This window comes from Zootoca vivipara, chromosome 1 (assembly GCF_963506605.1).
Source record: "Zootoca vivipara chromosome 1, rZooViv1.1, whole genome shotgun sequence".
In the NCBI taxonomy this organism is placed as follows: domain Eukaryota; kingdom Metazoa; phylum Chordata; class Lepidosauria; order Squamata; family Lacertidae; genus Zootoca; species Zootoca vivipara.
The window spans coordinates 116,858,738-116,874,419 of record NC_083276.1 but is presented as its reverse complement, the minus strand read 5'-3'; the positions used below and the strand labels follow the sequence as shown (position 1 = coordinate 116,874,419).

Genomic DNA, 15,682 nt, shown 5'->3' with positions numbered 1-15,682 from the left:
TGTGCAGTTAAGGCTGAGAGTGTTGCTTACGGCCAGTTGCTGAGTTCATGGCAGAGCTAAAATTCAACGCACAAATTTCCTGTTCTCAGCAGTGCAATCCTGTGCTTGTCTACCCAGAAGTAAGTCCCATTGAGCTCAACAGGGTTTATTCCCAGGTAAGTGGGTATAGGATTTTAACTTCATTCTTTTAGTCTGCAGTCCTATACTCACATTTCTTGGGAATAAATCCCATCAAATGCAACGGGGCTTATGCACTGTGCTAGAGAACTTCATTTCAGCAAAACTTTGTTTTGCGCCAGGAACTGAGACGAAACAACTCTCATTCAGCTCTTGAATATTTTATGTGAAATAACTAATGCATATATTGGAATGGGGAGCCTAAAGTGAAGAGAAAAAAAACCCAACAACTGTGTTTGCAATGTGCTTAACAATATTTGAACTGCACCTCCCAGTAAATGTTAGCTTCTTTTCGTTCTGGAGGAGCAGAACGGAAGAGGAGAACTCGCTTTTCTTTGCCCTCAAGGCTCGGGTGAGCTGCCACAAGTACGAACATGTGCTTCCTTTGGGCATGGCTGCCTTATGCCATTGCTGGCGTCGACCCAGCATTTATCAACTTGCCTTTTGACTGTGCATTGTTGTTGAGCTCTCTCACTTTTTGAGGGGTAGAGGTAGACATAGCATCAAAAGCTTTCTTCACAAAAGCTTGGCTCCAGTTATGAGTGTAGAAACACACACATTTAATATAAGATTGCAATCCTTAACACACCGCCTTGGAAGTCATATCCAGTTAAATAAATGTTTAGGACTGGGGCATAAGGCTGTATTACTGTTTATAAGATGAAAGCCAATGGATCTCAGGCAAAGTACATCAGATATATTTACAGGGGCTCTTGGAGACTTTAAGAACATAAGAGCCCTCCTGGATCAAACCAAAAGTGACTAGTCCAGCATCCTATTCTCATGGTAGCCGACCAGATGCCTATATAGTAATTATTACTATTATTATTATTATTATTATTATTATTATTATTATTATTTATACATACATACCCTGCCCTTCTGGCTGGGTTTCCCCAGCCACCCTGTTTTATTACATTTTTAATATTTTGTTGGGAGAACGTGATAAAACATTAAAAACTTCCCTAAACAGGACTACCTTCAGATGTCTTCTAAAAGTCAGATAGTTGTTTATTTCCTTGACATCTGATAGGAGGGCATTCCACAGGGTGGGCGCCACTACCGAGAAGGCCCTCTGCCTGGTTCCCTGTAACCTCACTTCTTGCAGTGAGGGAACCTCCAGAAGGCCCTCGGTGGTAGATCTTAGTGTCCGGGCTGAACGATGGGGGGTGTAGACGTTCCTTCAGGTATACTGGGCCGAGGCCGTTCCTATGGGAAGCCTACAAGCAAGACATGAGCACAATAGGGCTGGGCAATCTGGTTTTCAGTGTCACGATATATCACCAGCTAAACATCGCTATATAATGATATATCACGATGTGTGAAATAAGGATGGAGCACTGGCTGGCTTCATGGTTTTTCCCACTTTGTGATTTTTGCATAGTATTTTGTTGTTTAGTCGTCTTAGTCGTGTTTGACTCTCCGTGACCCCATGAACCAGAGCATGCCTTGGAAACTCTCACTTCTTCTCAAAGCTTCTCCTTTTTTTTATGTCCATGGAGTTTTCTTAGCAAAATACTGGAGTAGTTTTCCAGTTCCTTCTCCAGTTGCATAGTATACACACACACACACACACACACACACATACACACACACACACCATGATTTGCAATATATTGCCAGGTCAAAAGTTATAAAACCGCTATCACGATATGGACTTCAAACTAGTTTTGGATGATATATCAATATATTGCCCAGCCCTAGAGCATGAGAGTTCTCTTCCAACTTTAACTGTCTTGAGGATTTTATTTTATTTTTACAATCAAGTGGTATATAAACTTTATTAAATAAAACAAAACTTGAACAGCACCTGGTATTCAGAGGCATATTGGCTCTGACAGTTAAGGGTAGAGCGTAGTAGCCATTGAAGCTTGTAGCCTTTTATCCTCCATGAATTTGCCTAATGCAAGCTGGTTTCAAGATTCATATAGTTTTGACAACCACAAAAAAATTATTTACAGTATTACAGTATACAGATCTCGGGGCAGGTTCACGGCATAAAAATACAAAAAACATAATAGAAACAAAAGCAAAACAAGCCAAGCCCATAATCCCTGCCTCCCTCCAACACATTTAAAAGGACATTGAGTGTTAATCAGCCCAAGGCCTGGTTGAAGAGGAATGTTTTCACTTCCTCAAATAGAAGAAGCGCTATCTTAAGTTGGCAGGGATATTTATACACCCATAGCTGTGGAAGGCTAAATATTATAAGGAAGGGAAACGAAGTGCATAAATATGTTCTTAAATGCATGCCAAATTATCCCTCTGACCAATTGCAGCTCACTCAATAATGGAACGTTTCCATATTAAAGACATGTGAAACTTCCTTTGGAATAGTGAGGTCACCCCAGGATGTGGATCAGGTGAGGTGAGGTGAGGTGCACGTGGACTTGGAAAAAAAATTACATGCTCGTCTCTTGTGTTGATAAGGAGGGAGCTGGGAAGCCACATTTGCTTGATCTCACCTTTCGTCCAAGAAACCCAAGGCCTTGTATAGCCATGGTTCTTCCCAATGAGCCACCCATATTTTATTATTGCAATCATCCTGAGAGGTAGATTGACCCAGGGTGATCTGGCGAGCTTTGTGGACGAATGCAGGCTTGAACCTAGGCTTTCTCGGTCCTAATGTGGCACCAGTCACATTCGCAGAATACATTTGAAGCAGTATGATGACTGTCTTGGCTTCCCCAAAAACATTATGGGAGTTGTAGTTAAGAGTGATGACATTTGTTAGGAGACCACTATTCCACACACACACAGCAGCAATTCCGGAGTGGTTTAACAATCAGGCCCTATTCACACGGAGTTCTGTGGGGGGAATAGAGGTTTCCTCACAACTCTTAACATCCATAACAAACTACCACTCCAAGAATTCTTTGGGGGAAGCCATAACCGATTAAAATGGTATCGTACTGCTTCAAATGTTTTGTGCGAATGTGGTCACTCTAAGCACGACACCACACTGGGCCTGAAAAGCTAGACTTGTCCTTGCTAAGTGTGGCAATGCTATACAGATATTAAGTATTGATATTACTACTTCAAAACAAAGTATCAGAAACTGTTTGCCAGTTGATAGGAATCTTGGGCAATCTTGGTACAGTAGTCAGGAATATATATTGGCTATAGTCTTCCAAATATTGTTGTTTCCTGGTGCATTAGACATTAACAATTTCCCGATACAGGGTTGCCTTCAGGTGTCTTCTAAAAGTCAGATAGTTGTTTATTTCCTTGACATCTGATAGTGCATTTGGGGTCTGAATCATTTAAACACTAACGTGAGCACCTTAAATTGTGCCCAGAAATGAACTGGCAACTAACACAAACCAGGGGCCTGAAGACGAACATTTGGTTGATGGTTTGAAATCAAAATCTCTATTCAGCATTCTGATTGCTGCCAAGGGGCAACAACAAGCAGGTTACACTTTGTCCCCGCGACCGCCCTGTGAAGTAAGGAAGGCAAGGAGATAGTGATTTACTCAAGGTCGAGAGAACTTAAGGGCTTGTATTCATAACCAATGTGTTTTTCCCCCATCCAAATTTTAACACCCAGTCGCTTCTCCTCATAGACACACCAAATGTTAGCTACATTATCCTTTTCTCCTTCAAGAGAATCAGGATTAACTCTGTGACACGCTGCAGTGTTCTCCACAAGGCCCTTGCTGGAATGAGTGGAAATGTTTGTTAATCTCAAAAAAGTACCAAATGTAAACACAAGTTTAAGGTGCAATCTGTCTAGTTCAGCTGCTCTGTCACCTCCATTTGTTTCCTTGTGACTTGTTGTTTGCAAATCCCATGCAAAGTCCCACAGAAAGTTTGGAGTGGCGATGTTAAGAAAGTGTGTGTGTGTGTGTGTTTGTGTGTATGGGAAGCAATGTTTGGTGTGCAGTGATTTAAGTGCTATGTGTGTAAAGCACTAGTTGACATACGGGGACTTCAGTTGATTTATAAGAGTATTGAATTGTTTGCAAATGGATTGCTTGCACACCCTGCCTTAAAAGAGTTCCTATACACAGCAAAATGTGCACATGCTGAATTAGATAAACTGGTGGTTTCTTTGCTTCCTGTTAAAAACAGCTAGCTAGGTCTGAGCCCGCCTAAAAACTCTGTGGCCTAAAGAATAATATAGGGGGCATTATTTGGGTTAATTTGTATGGCTGTGGTTGTTTTTTTTGGTCAGGAATCATCCCCCCCCCTCTGTGTAACTGAAGAAAATTCAGTACGTGCTCTGGTGATATGCACAGATCTCTCCCATGGTCAGATTTGTCTTTAGCGTACATTTCTAATTGTGGGCGAGATTTGTGCGTTAGCACTTCACGGCACTTGTGTTTTTCCAGATATGCAAAAAAAGCAGAAGTCTCTCTTGCCACCTGCAAAATCTGGAGAGCGGGCAGGAGAGAGTAGAATGTGTATCAAATATCTCTTTGCTCTTAAGAAAAAATAGCCATCACGCCCACCTCCCCAATTATCTTTTGTAGCTGAAAAATAAGACCCGTGAGGCAGCTGGAAATTTGTCATAGGTGGCTCGGTGGGGGAGGGGAAGGCAGTCATGGAGGCACAAGAATATGGCCAGGGAGAAAGTTGAAACTGCACATTTGTGGCCTTGTGTGATGTGACTGCGCCACACAAGTAGACTTTGTTTCTAAGAAAATGAATTCCAGTTGTTGGGAATCACAAATATTGCACTTGAGTCGGGCCCTGCATACAGGCTTCCCGTAGGCCACTGTGAGAACAGGATACTGGACTAGAAAGGCCTTTGGCCTGATCCAGCACGTTTTTCTTCTTATGTCCTTAAAACATGCACAGATGTTCAGTAGGTTGCTGTGTGTCCATGGTGCAGTTGTGTCATGTGCTTGGGCGTACCAAAAGATAATTTTGTTTATTGTGCTTCTGTATATTTTAATTTCTACTCATAAACACTTAAGTGAGTCTCACAGCTCTGAAGTATTGGCCCGTTAGGGGAGGTCCTGAGATTTCTTAAAAAAACAGATTAGTTTCCCTTATTACACACTGCTCATAAATTAGTTTTATCTTCACACAGGTTGAGTAGTCTTAACGCATACAGAATCTTTCAAAGTGTGTATAAAAAGTGTGCTGTTGTATAAAAGACCGGCTACTAAACACCAAATACAGGCAGTGATCGATTTGTGTTCTGAGGCACTGCGTAGAATTGGAATACCCATTGATAAAACCTGGAAACCACCTGTTCCACTCCGTTTTGTGATATTTTCAGGTCACTTCTGGGTTTGGTGTAATGCGCATGTGTGCAATTGCACACATATTGGATGCACCTAAAACGGTCGTTGCCTGTAAGCTTTTTGAAAAATGGACTTTATAACATCTTGGAATAGCAACTACACATTCAGCCATATATCTTTTACTTTGTGTTACAAATTGTTTTTTATTTTTGTTTGTATTTATCAGCTTACTTTTTCTACGACTCAGATGTTTCTGTGAGTATGTAGTTTCTTAAAAAAGAAAGATAGCTAGCATGGGTTGTGTGACAATTATAACCAGTGTGCACAACTGAGAGGATAATTCTGATCCATATATCCTGAATAAAGTAGTAATGAATACAGGTATTTGGGAAAATCCTTTCATAAGCATGTATCAGATGAAAATAAAACAGTGTTTGCTGCAGTTCATCTATCTTGCTTGTGGAAAATAAAGTGTGGCATATGGCTGCAATCCTAAACACACTTACTTGGAGTCAAGTTCCATTAAAATCAGTAGATCTTACTTCCAAGTAAATGTGCACAGACAGAATTGTGCTGTAAAGCATGCTACTGGGTTTTAACTATTTTGAGTTTAAGTGATCTTGAGCATACCTTAATTAAATGTGTAGTGATTCTAATACACTTTATTTTGTTCAATTCAAGTGACAGCTGGCTTCTGTATTTGGCATGAGCTTTCAATCTGTGAACTAACCCCACCTGTTTTTTGCCAGGCTTCACAATAAATAAAACACATATGAGACACAAGGCCTCCTGCAAGGGTAGAGAGGAGCTTGGTGGAAGTCTGCACAGATTAGCAAGACTTTACCGAATACACGCTGATCATGATTCAGAAACTTGATGCTTTGCTTCTTCATACTGATATTGCATCCAAAGCCCCATGGATCTACTGAGAGACCCAATCTTCAGCCCTGGAGCTGGTGAAGCAAAAATATATATAAAAAATAGCACAACAACGTCAACCTGCCCTCCAATTTTCCACCCTGGCCATATTTGGTTTTGGTGAGTCATCTTGTGAGTGTTCCACTCTGATTGGCAGAAAATAATGAATGAACATGCTTGCTCAGCACTGGGTAGGAGCCAAAGTCTTGCCACGACTTTGGCATGTCGTGAAATGGCCATTGTGGCAGAGAACGCTGGTTCAATTGTTGCCTAAGCATCGTGCGCCTTTCCTCTCTCTTCCCCCTCCACCCTGCCAAACAGCAGCAGCAGAATGTCGGCGATGGAATGGCTGCTCTTCAGGCAAATGCTGGGCCTCAAAAATAATTCAGAGCAGCACCAGTCTACTTTAGGCTTCCACAGATTGTGACAGAAATTATCCACTCGTCATGTCCAACAAGCTGTTTTCACTAACTGCTTCTTGGAATTCTTGCTGAGACAACGCTCTCATTCACCCCACACTCTGAATGAGGGATCAGCAACTGGTTTCATTTTTTAAAACCATGGTAATCTCTAGTTTTCTCCGAATTTTCACTTAATTTTTCATGTCAAGTTTTACATGCTTAAGATTCTTCAACGTTGCTGGGGAGTAACTCATATTTGAAATCCCGAGTTTAATACTGGGATCAAATAAAGGAACAGCCCAGCCCAGTTTTCTCCCCCACCCCCCATTTGCTCTGAGAAAGGACAAAAGAGTACAGGGAGGCTGTGATTTTGAGCAATAAAAGGAGAAGGTGCTTAATTCTTCCCCAGCCACCTGATTTCCCATTCACAATTCTTGCTAAGCCGCTTTCCCTCCCATGCCGTTCCAGATGCATGTTTTACATAAGAGCAGATAACACTAGGAAGAGCCTTGCTAGATCTAGTCTAGCATCCTGTTTCCTGCAGCGGCCAATTAGATGCTTCTGGTGAGCTCGCAAGCAGGATATGAGGGCAACCGCCTTTACCCTGCAGGTGTGGCAGTTGCAGTTAAAATGCAGAACTGCAGGATAGAACCAGCTATGTAGAACAGCTCTTTGAAAAAGGATGCTCTTGAAAATCCTTTCTCAGAAATACTTGAAAGCAGTGTAATTTCACTCACCTCTCCATGTGTTCAGGGCAAAAATTGCATGCAGTGTTGGGGGGTGAATGGTCGAGGGCCAGTTGGCTTTAATACTACAAGTCATGGCTGGGTTTACCCTTGCTCTGAAGTTCTCTGCACAAAAAGAATGTTACAGTCTTACCTTGGTTCTCTCAAAACCATTCGAAAACCAAGGTGTGGCTTCCGATTGGCTGCAGGAGCTTCCTGCACTCAAGCAGAAGTTTTGTCGGATGTTTGGCTTCCGAAAAATGTTCGCAAACCGGAACACTTACTTCTGGGTTTGCGGCATTCCGGAGCCAGTTTGTTTGGCGACGAAGCCATTCGAGAACCAAGGTACCACTGTACTCTTAAACTGACTGAAGGATCTAAAATATGAAGATCTTCCACCTTCATCAGAAATTTTAGAAACCCCAGAGATTTGAAATAATTCATTGGATTTTCTACTTCAGTTCTTGTTGGACATCACCTTGGTTCAGATGTCATTAATTTTTGTTGTTGTTTAGTCGTTTAGTCGTGTCCGACTCTTCGTGACCCCATGGACCATAGCACGCCAGGCACCCCTGTCTTGCACTGCCTCCCGCAGTTTGGTCAAACTCATGTTCGTAGCTTCGATAGCACTGTCCAACCATCTTGTCCTCTGTCGTCCCCTTCTCCTAGTGCCCTCAATCTTTCCCAACATCAAGGTCTTTTCCAAGGATTCTTCTCTTCTCATGAGGTGGCCAAAGTATTGGAGCCTCAGCTTCACGATCTGTCCTTCCAGTGAGCACTCGGGCCTGATTTCCTTCAGAATGGATAGGTTTGATCTTCTTGCAGTCCATGGGACTCTCAAGAGTCTCCTCCAGCACCATAATTCAAAAGCATCAATTATTCGGCGATCAGCCTTCTTTATGGTCCAGCTCTCACTTCCATACATCACTACTGGGAAAACCATAGCTTTAACTATACGGACCTTTGTAGGCAAGGTGACGTCTCTGCTTTTTAAGATGCTGTCTAGGTTTGTCATTGCTTTTCTCCCAAGAAGCGTCTTTTAATTTTGTGACTGCTGTCACCATCTGCAGTGATCAAGGAGCCCAAGAAGGTAAAATCTCTCACTGCCTCCATTTCTTCCCCTTCTATTTGCCAGGAGGTGATGGGACCAGTTGCCATGATCTTGGTTTTTTTGATGTTGAGCTTCAGACCATATTTTGCGCTCTCCTCTTTCACCCTCATTAAAAGGTTCTTTAATTCCTCCTCACTTTCTGCCATCAAGGTTGTGTCATCTGCATATCTGAGGTTGATAATTTATGTATGTATGCCATTTATTTATGTAAGCCACTCTCAGGGTGGCTTACACAAATCAGTGCTGAGATGGTCCCTGCCCTCAGGTTCACGATCTAAAAAGATATAACCCAGTGAAATGCTGTAGGAATGGGAGGGATGAAAGTTCACGAGCAAGCCATGCTTTGAACATTGGGGTCCAGGGACTCTCCAATTGTCTCCTGCTCTCCCTGGTCCACAATAAATGTAGTTTGCTGTGAAGTCCGAAGCAAGCAAATGGCGATTACCACCAACTGTAGTTCCCCTCTTAATTGTAAATAGAAACTGTGGTTTCGAATGGGTTTTCAGTTGTGGTTTGGAGGCAAACTGTGGTTTGTGGCAGCAATAGTTTGCTTGATTCGGACATCGTGGTAAACTAGTTTACCATGGAATTGTGAGATGGGTGGTGGTGGAAATCAGAGTGCATGAGGAGAAGAGGAAAGGTAAGATGGAGCGTGTAGGGCATGAGACAATGACATGATCCTGATGGTTTGACATCTAAACAAGGTTACTGTGCTGTGTTTGATCCTGTGACAGTTTTAAAGCTGCCTGTTATTTAAGACAGGCAGGGTATTACACTGTGGTGACAAAGTGGAAGTATATAATCCTTACTGGAATGCAATTCAATTATAACGGCTAAGTTAAGTAGCTTTAGGTTATTATACATTGGTTCTGTCATCTTCATTTGGGTAAGGAGTTGGCAGAGGCAGCACTGAGATCAGAGAGCAATGTACAGAATATCAATGCACATCTTATTTTATTAACATATAAATCAACCTCGTATACCCTGATAAAACTTAAAGCGATGTTCTCATCGTATGAAAAGTGGCTCCGATGGGGGAAAGTGTGTCTAGAAACTGCACTGGGACGTGCCTAGACGGAGGACTGAATTATAGAAGGTGAGCTGTCAGTTTGATGGCTGTAGGTATGCTGGGCATTGTAGCAAAGACCATAAATCGTCAAGTGGAGATGAGCATTTCCACCTGCTAAGGGATCTGTGACTGGCTGTTGCACGTCCACAATTGCAAATTTCATCTTCTTTTTTTAATGCTGTGGTCTTCAAAACCAGAATCCACCTTTAGCCCAAGAGCGCATGTTGGTAATGCTGTTTTTGCAGCCCGCGTTAGATCAGGCTGTGACCCATAATGTTGTACAGCAGGGATGGGAAACCTCAGCTTCAGGGGCTCAATTGCAGCTCTCCAGACTTCACCCCTCACTGGTCTTGCTTCACCGTCTCCTTCAACGCTTTTGCCTTCCTAGAACATGTTTTTGCATTCTGAAAATGCCTGCCAGGATGGAGCGTATAGAGGTGTGTGTTTGTTTGTAAAAACTAGCCTACTCTACAAGGGTAAAATTTACATTCATTGCTCCACCCACTTTTGCCTCTGGCTCCACCCACTGTTGGCACATGACCCCTGGAGAGTTGCCCATAAGGGAATGCGGCTTTCTGGGTGAAAAAAGGTTCTCCGCTCCTGCTGTGCAGTGTTCCTCTCAGCAAGCATGCTGCTGCAAGTACATTTGAGATGTGGGTAGGACAACACATCTAGTATTCTACCATACTTGGAATATAGCAAATGGAAGCCGAGACTAGGGTAGCAGAACAATAAAAACAGAGAGTTGGGTCTATCAAAGTGAATCAAGTTGTGTGCAGGCGAATCTAGATTCCTAAAATGAAGACCTCCGGATTTTAGATTACATTCTGCAATTGCAATGCACAAGGATGAGTTTCAGTCCAGTTATAAAACCTGAAGAACAAATGAAGCATTAGTTCATGGAATTATATGTAAGTAAGGCTGCAAACTTTGGTCTACAATATCCGCTGAATACAGTGAGACTTGTCTCTAAATAGAAGATAGCTCTTCAAAGCCCCAAGTGGAAAGAGTGCAGAGTGGAGACTGTGCTAAAAAAAAACCCTCTTGATTCTGTGCATATTTGATAGGTTCCAAATGCACCCCCCTATTATAATGTGCTCCCCCCGCTGGGCCTGACCAGTAATACATTTCTTTTCAACTGGGCTGAGCACTAAAGGAACAGTGGTCAGTAGTCTCTCTTGGAGCTCTTAAAAATAGCTAAATCCAAGAACGGGTGCGTACAAGAGATAGTAAAGAGAGAGGCCAGGAAGAACGGAAAACCAGCTGTTCTGTTCTTCCTTTTAAGACTAGGCTGATGTAGACGCGATGAGACAGATGGACAGACCTTTGCCATGCAGCCAGAGACAGGCAACACAATCCTGTCTCTTCCTTAAATGTAAACCTTTTGTCTTCAGTGAAGTTGTTAATGAATGAATCATTCCTTTGTATAAAAGGGTCATCATTTCTTTCTTTCTTTTCTTTTTCTTAAAAAAAAAAAACAATAGCCAGAGCTAGCTAGCCTAATAAGGAAAGCATCTGAACTGAGAATTTGAAATTTAATGGGATATGCTAAAATTTAACGAGTTGTGATTAAACTTTTCTGAAAAGGTTAATCAACCCACAGTCGGTGATGGTGTTTGATCCTGTTCTCTGAAAGATAGAAATGTTGTATTAGCTGTCAGCTCCAGAGCAGTGTTGTTGCTGTTAAAAAGTTATTCCCCTCTTTCCTGCTCCATAAAGGAGTAGCTCAGAGCAGCATGCAAATATAAAAAGCAGACTTTTAAGAATGATCTAACCTTGAAAACTTAACTCAAGCTCAATAATAGCAGCAAAAAGCAAAAAAAAAAAAACCTCAAAAGAGCAGCATTAACAGGCACCCTTCTCTTTCAAACGCTGCTTTTATTTGTTTTGCTTTTATTGCCTTGCGCTTGGAAAACCATCATGGTAATGGATGGGCAAATTGACTTTGGGGGGAACCACCACCAAGAAGTCTCTGTCTCTGTTAGCCAGTCACCTTGCCTTGGAAAGGGGTGGGGAGAGGGAGAGGGAGAAAGTACTAAAAGTTGGACCTCGGTGGGAATTTTTAACAACCAGGCAGGTTCACATGGAGACCATAATGCTTTGTGGATCACAACCAACATACTGTACTGTATTGTGCCAGAAAACAAACTGATAGCCAGCAATGCTGTTTTACTATCATATATTGTTGCTTTGCTGTCTCATTTCAATATGACATTGATAACTTACTTCAGCATCTTCTCTGTCACTTAAAAACTTGATACATTTCCAAGCACAGTTCAAAGTGTTGGTGCTGACCTTTAAAGCCCTAAGTGTAGGATCTTTAAAGTCCTAAATGGCCTCGGCCTTGTATATCTGAAGGAGCGTCTCCACCCCCATCGTTCTGCCCAGACACTGAGGTCCAGTACCGAGGGCCTTCTGGCGGTTCCCTCGTCGCGAGAAGCCAAGTTGTGGGGAACCAGGCAGAGGGCCTTCTCGGTAGTGGCGCCCGCCCTGTGGAACGCCCTCCCATCAGATGTCAAAGAGAAAAACAGCTACCAGATTTTTAGAAGACATCTGAAGGCAGCCCTGTTTAGGGAGGCTTTTAATGTTTAATAGATTATTTTATTTCATTTTTCTGTTGGAAGCCGCCCAGAGTGGTTGGGGAAACCCAGCCAGATGGGCGGGGTATAAATAATAAATATTGTTATTATTATTATTATATGTATGCATTTAAAAGCGGTTATGTAATTTTTAATATTTCAAAAATCTCTTACGTGATTGTATAAACAGGGAGAGCTGCAACAAGGCTGCTTCATAAATGTTAACATAATAAACCTCTTTTTATCATTTCTCATATGTCTAATAACAGAACAGAGTGCTTTCTAGATCCAGCTCCATCCTGTCAGGGTCCCCCATTGCAACAAAAAGAAAACAGGACATTGTGCGATTCACTTTCTCAGTTGTTTGGCAACCTAATATAAACTAACATTCTGTAAAGCCACAAAGTGTGGCAATTTCCACTATTCCTTTTTCTTTCTTGTTAAAAATCTAGCCAGAGAGGATTTACCAGGCAGTCCCATTATAATTGGGAAAAGAACTAGTAAAACCAAAGTGAGATGGAAGCAGAATAAAAATGAGGTAAAAATAAAAGAGGTCTTCTCACAGGGAGGGAGGAGAGCCATACCGAAAGCACAGAGCTATCAAATGAATGGTTTGGTGCCGAATATTTCACTTTGAAAGACAATTACAGCTCAGGCCTTGCTATTGATTTCAGTGGGAATTTAGCTACCAGCCTTTGGTTTGGGTGTAGAAAGCTCTACACAGCTTGGAACCAGAATACCTGAAAGATAGACATCTCACCCTTTATATGCCCTATTGATCACTGTGTTCTGTGTTCCTACCAATACCACCTTAACTAGGAGGTCCATTCTGCGCAATGTAGGAAAGGGGGGATGGTCAAAATGTAAATGAAGGGGACCTTGGTCAAGTGAAAAGGAAGAAGGAACCCTTACTCTTATATATTTGTGTTTCTCTAACATTTAGGTCTTCTTAGAGACTATCCTTAAAGATAGCGTATCCCAACTCTGGACTGCTGTTGCGAATTGGAACGAACCTTTTATGAGTTCCGTATCTGTGTATACTTGGTCGGGGTTTTGTGTCTCACGGTCTTTCCAATGAATTGTCCAATAAATAGTCATTGAAAGAGTCCAATGAATGGTCCAGTGAATAGTCATTGAAAGTTGCTGTCGAAAATGAAGCTGTTGCCTTTGGGTTTCCTAAGGTGGTGTAGCAATCAAGATTTTAAGGCTCGCAAAAATAAAATCTCTGGGTTTTCTCAATTCTCTTTCCGTCCTGCCACCTAGACAGGTTTTTCGTTGACCAACGTTGGTGGTCCGGAGAACTTGAAGCATGCTTAGGTTAAATCAGAGATAAGGTGGGGCTCAAGATCATTTTTGAATTGTCCTGAGAATGTTCCTCAAGACAAACCCAAGTCAGTTAGACACACACTCTGTGTGTGGGTGGGTTGAAGTTCAAAAGGAAATGCATATTTGCTTAGGGAAACACCCAGTCCTGGCAGCCAACAGCTGCTAGCATGCTTATCAGCGGCATGTGATAAATTTCACCTTGATTCCTCTTTTATTGCCCTTTAAATATATGTGTTATAAAAGAAACTTGTAGACATATTTCATTTCCTCCCTTTCTTAAAAAGTAAAAGGGAAATATAATTGTATGCATGTATTACACACACACACACACACACACACACACACACACATTTAATAACTTTGGTTTCTTCTACATTTGACTTCTTTCAGTCTGATCCTGTGCTTCCTGTCTTAGAAGTAAATACCACTGGGTTCAGTGGAACTTGCAAGTAGAGCAGTTCCAGGGGATCTTTTTTGGAGAAGAAGTTTTTTTCCTTTCTTTCCAAGGAACTGAAGAGGAAGATGATTCAATGGTTATTCATAATAATACAGGTTGTGAAAACTCCAGTGGAATGGATTGACAGGCGGTACAGGACAAACAAAAGGAAGCACTTCAGACAGTGTTGATTAATTTATTGAATTCACGACCATAAAATGTGGGCATGGCCTCTGGCTTTTAATGACTTTTAAAGAAAGGGATTAGATTAGACATTTCCATGGAGGACGGGTCTTTCAGAGGCTGCAAGTCAGGGCGGCTGAATGAAACAGGCCAGAGAGAGACTATGCAGACACAAACACGCATTAATGAGATTACCAAGGGTAGTTGGGAGGCCACCTTGGATCTACATTTGACCCTGACTGTCTACATATTTCTCCCCCCATAGCAGAAGTGTCGAGTCCTGCTTCGAAAATGGGACCGTTTCTAGCAAGTAAATGTGTGGTGCTGCCATGTTCAGGGTTGGACTCGTCGTTGACATCCGTCTTTCTCAAAAGACAATGGAGTGCGCCTCTGGGGTTGAACACCAATGGCTGCATTAGCAGCACTGAAGGGACTTCCCTGTGGCACAAGCCTAGGGCCCTGTATATGGAACTCCTGGGCTTCCCAGATGACAAGACTCCTCCCCTCTTGGCCTTGCTGATGTGATCCAAAGGAAAGCGGAGCAATACCAGGTTTTGCCAGAAGGAGGCGTACAAGGCACCACCCAACCATCTTATGACGCCCCTCCAGATTTGTGTAGGGCAGTGGTGTCCAAACTTGTTTCAAAGAGGGCCAGATCAGATGGAGGGAAGGGCCGTGAGGGCCGACCAAAGTTGCTGACCTTTTTAAAGGAATTTACCCCAGGAAATAAACTGCCACAAGGGCCGGATAAACCGACTGGCGGGCCGGATTAGGCCCCCCGAAACAGACTTTGGACATGCCTGGGGTAGGGTGATAGGGTCTGGCTTTGGGTCGGGGTCAAAAGCATCCTTCTCTATCTGCCCTTTAAGACTCTCACCAGGCCACACTTATCTTTGTCCTTTTCTATTCAAAACCTCATTCCAAATAAAAAAACCCATTGGAGATAGAAAAGTAGCTCACCAGGGCTCACTAGGCTTCTGCCTGCCCTGCTGGCTTTTTATTTGGAGGGAGTTGGAGGAGCATTTAAAAAGCAGCGGAGCATAGTTGCCTTCTGTCTTAAGTGGTATGACCCATACTGCTATCAGACCATTACTCCACCACCTTGTTCTGTAGATAAGACCCAAGTCCAGTTTTAGGACAATATAGGCTTGCACCTGGAGCAGGCAAAAGCTGGGAAGGGGGTAGAATGCAGCAACATTTATATTGGCACCATGCCCACCATGCGAAGAACAGCTCAGGTAGGAAGTTGGTGCTCCACGCCAATCTCTGACACGTTTTGCAATACAGTGGAACCTCGGTTTATGAACACCTCGGTTTACGAATTTTCGGTTTACGAACGCCGCGGACCCATCTGGAACGGATTAATTCACTTTCCATTACTTTCAATGAGAAAGTTCGCTTCAGTTTATGAATGCTTCTGTTTATGAACACACTTCCGGAACCAATTGTGTTCATAAACCGAGGTATCACTGTATGTTACTTGTGGGAAACAGCCCATGCCCTGCAAACTAGACAGAAGCGGAATTGTAAAACAAATACAGTGGGACCTCGACTTACGGATT

At 42.6% G+C, this 15,682-nt stretch overlaps 1 protein-coding gene across 2 annotated transcripts in view; it reads left to right on the top strand.

Moving 5' to 3' along the window:
• The window catches only part of ITGA6 (integrin subunit alpha 6), a 59,622-nt gene that overhangs the window by 4,640 nt on the left and 39,300 nt on the right, over positions 1-15,682 (top strand). The window lies entirely within an intron of this gene.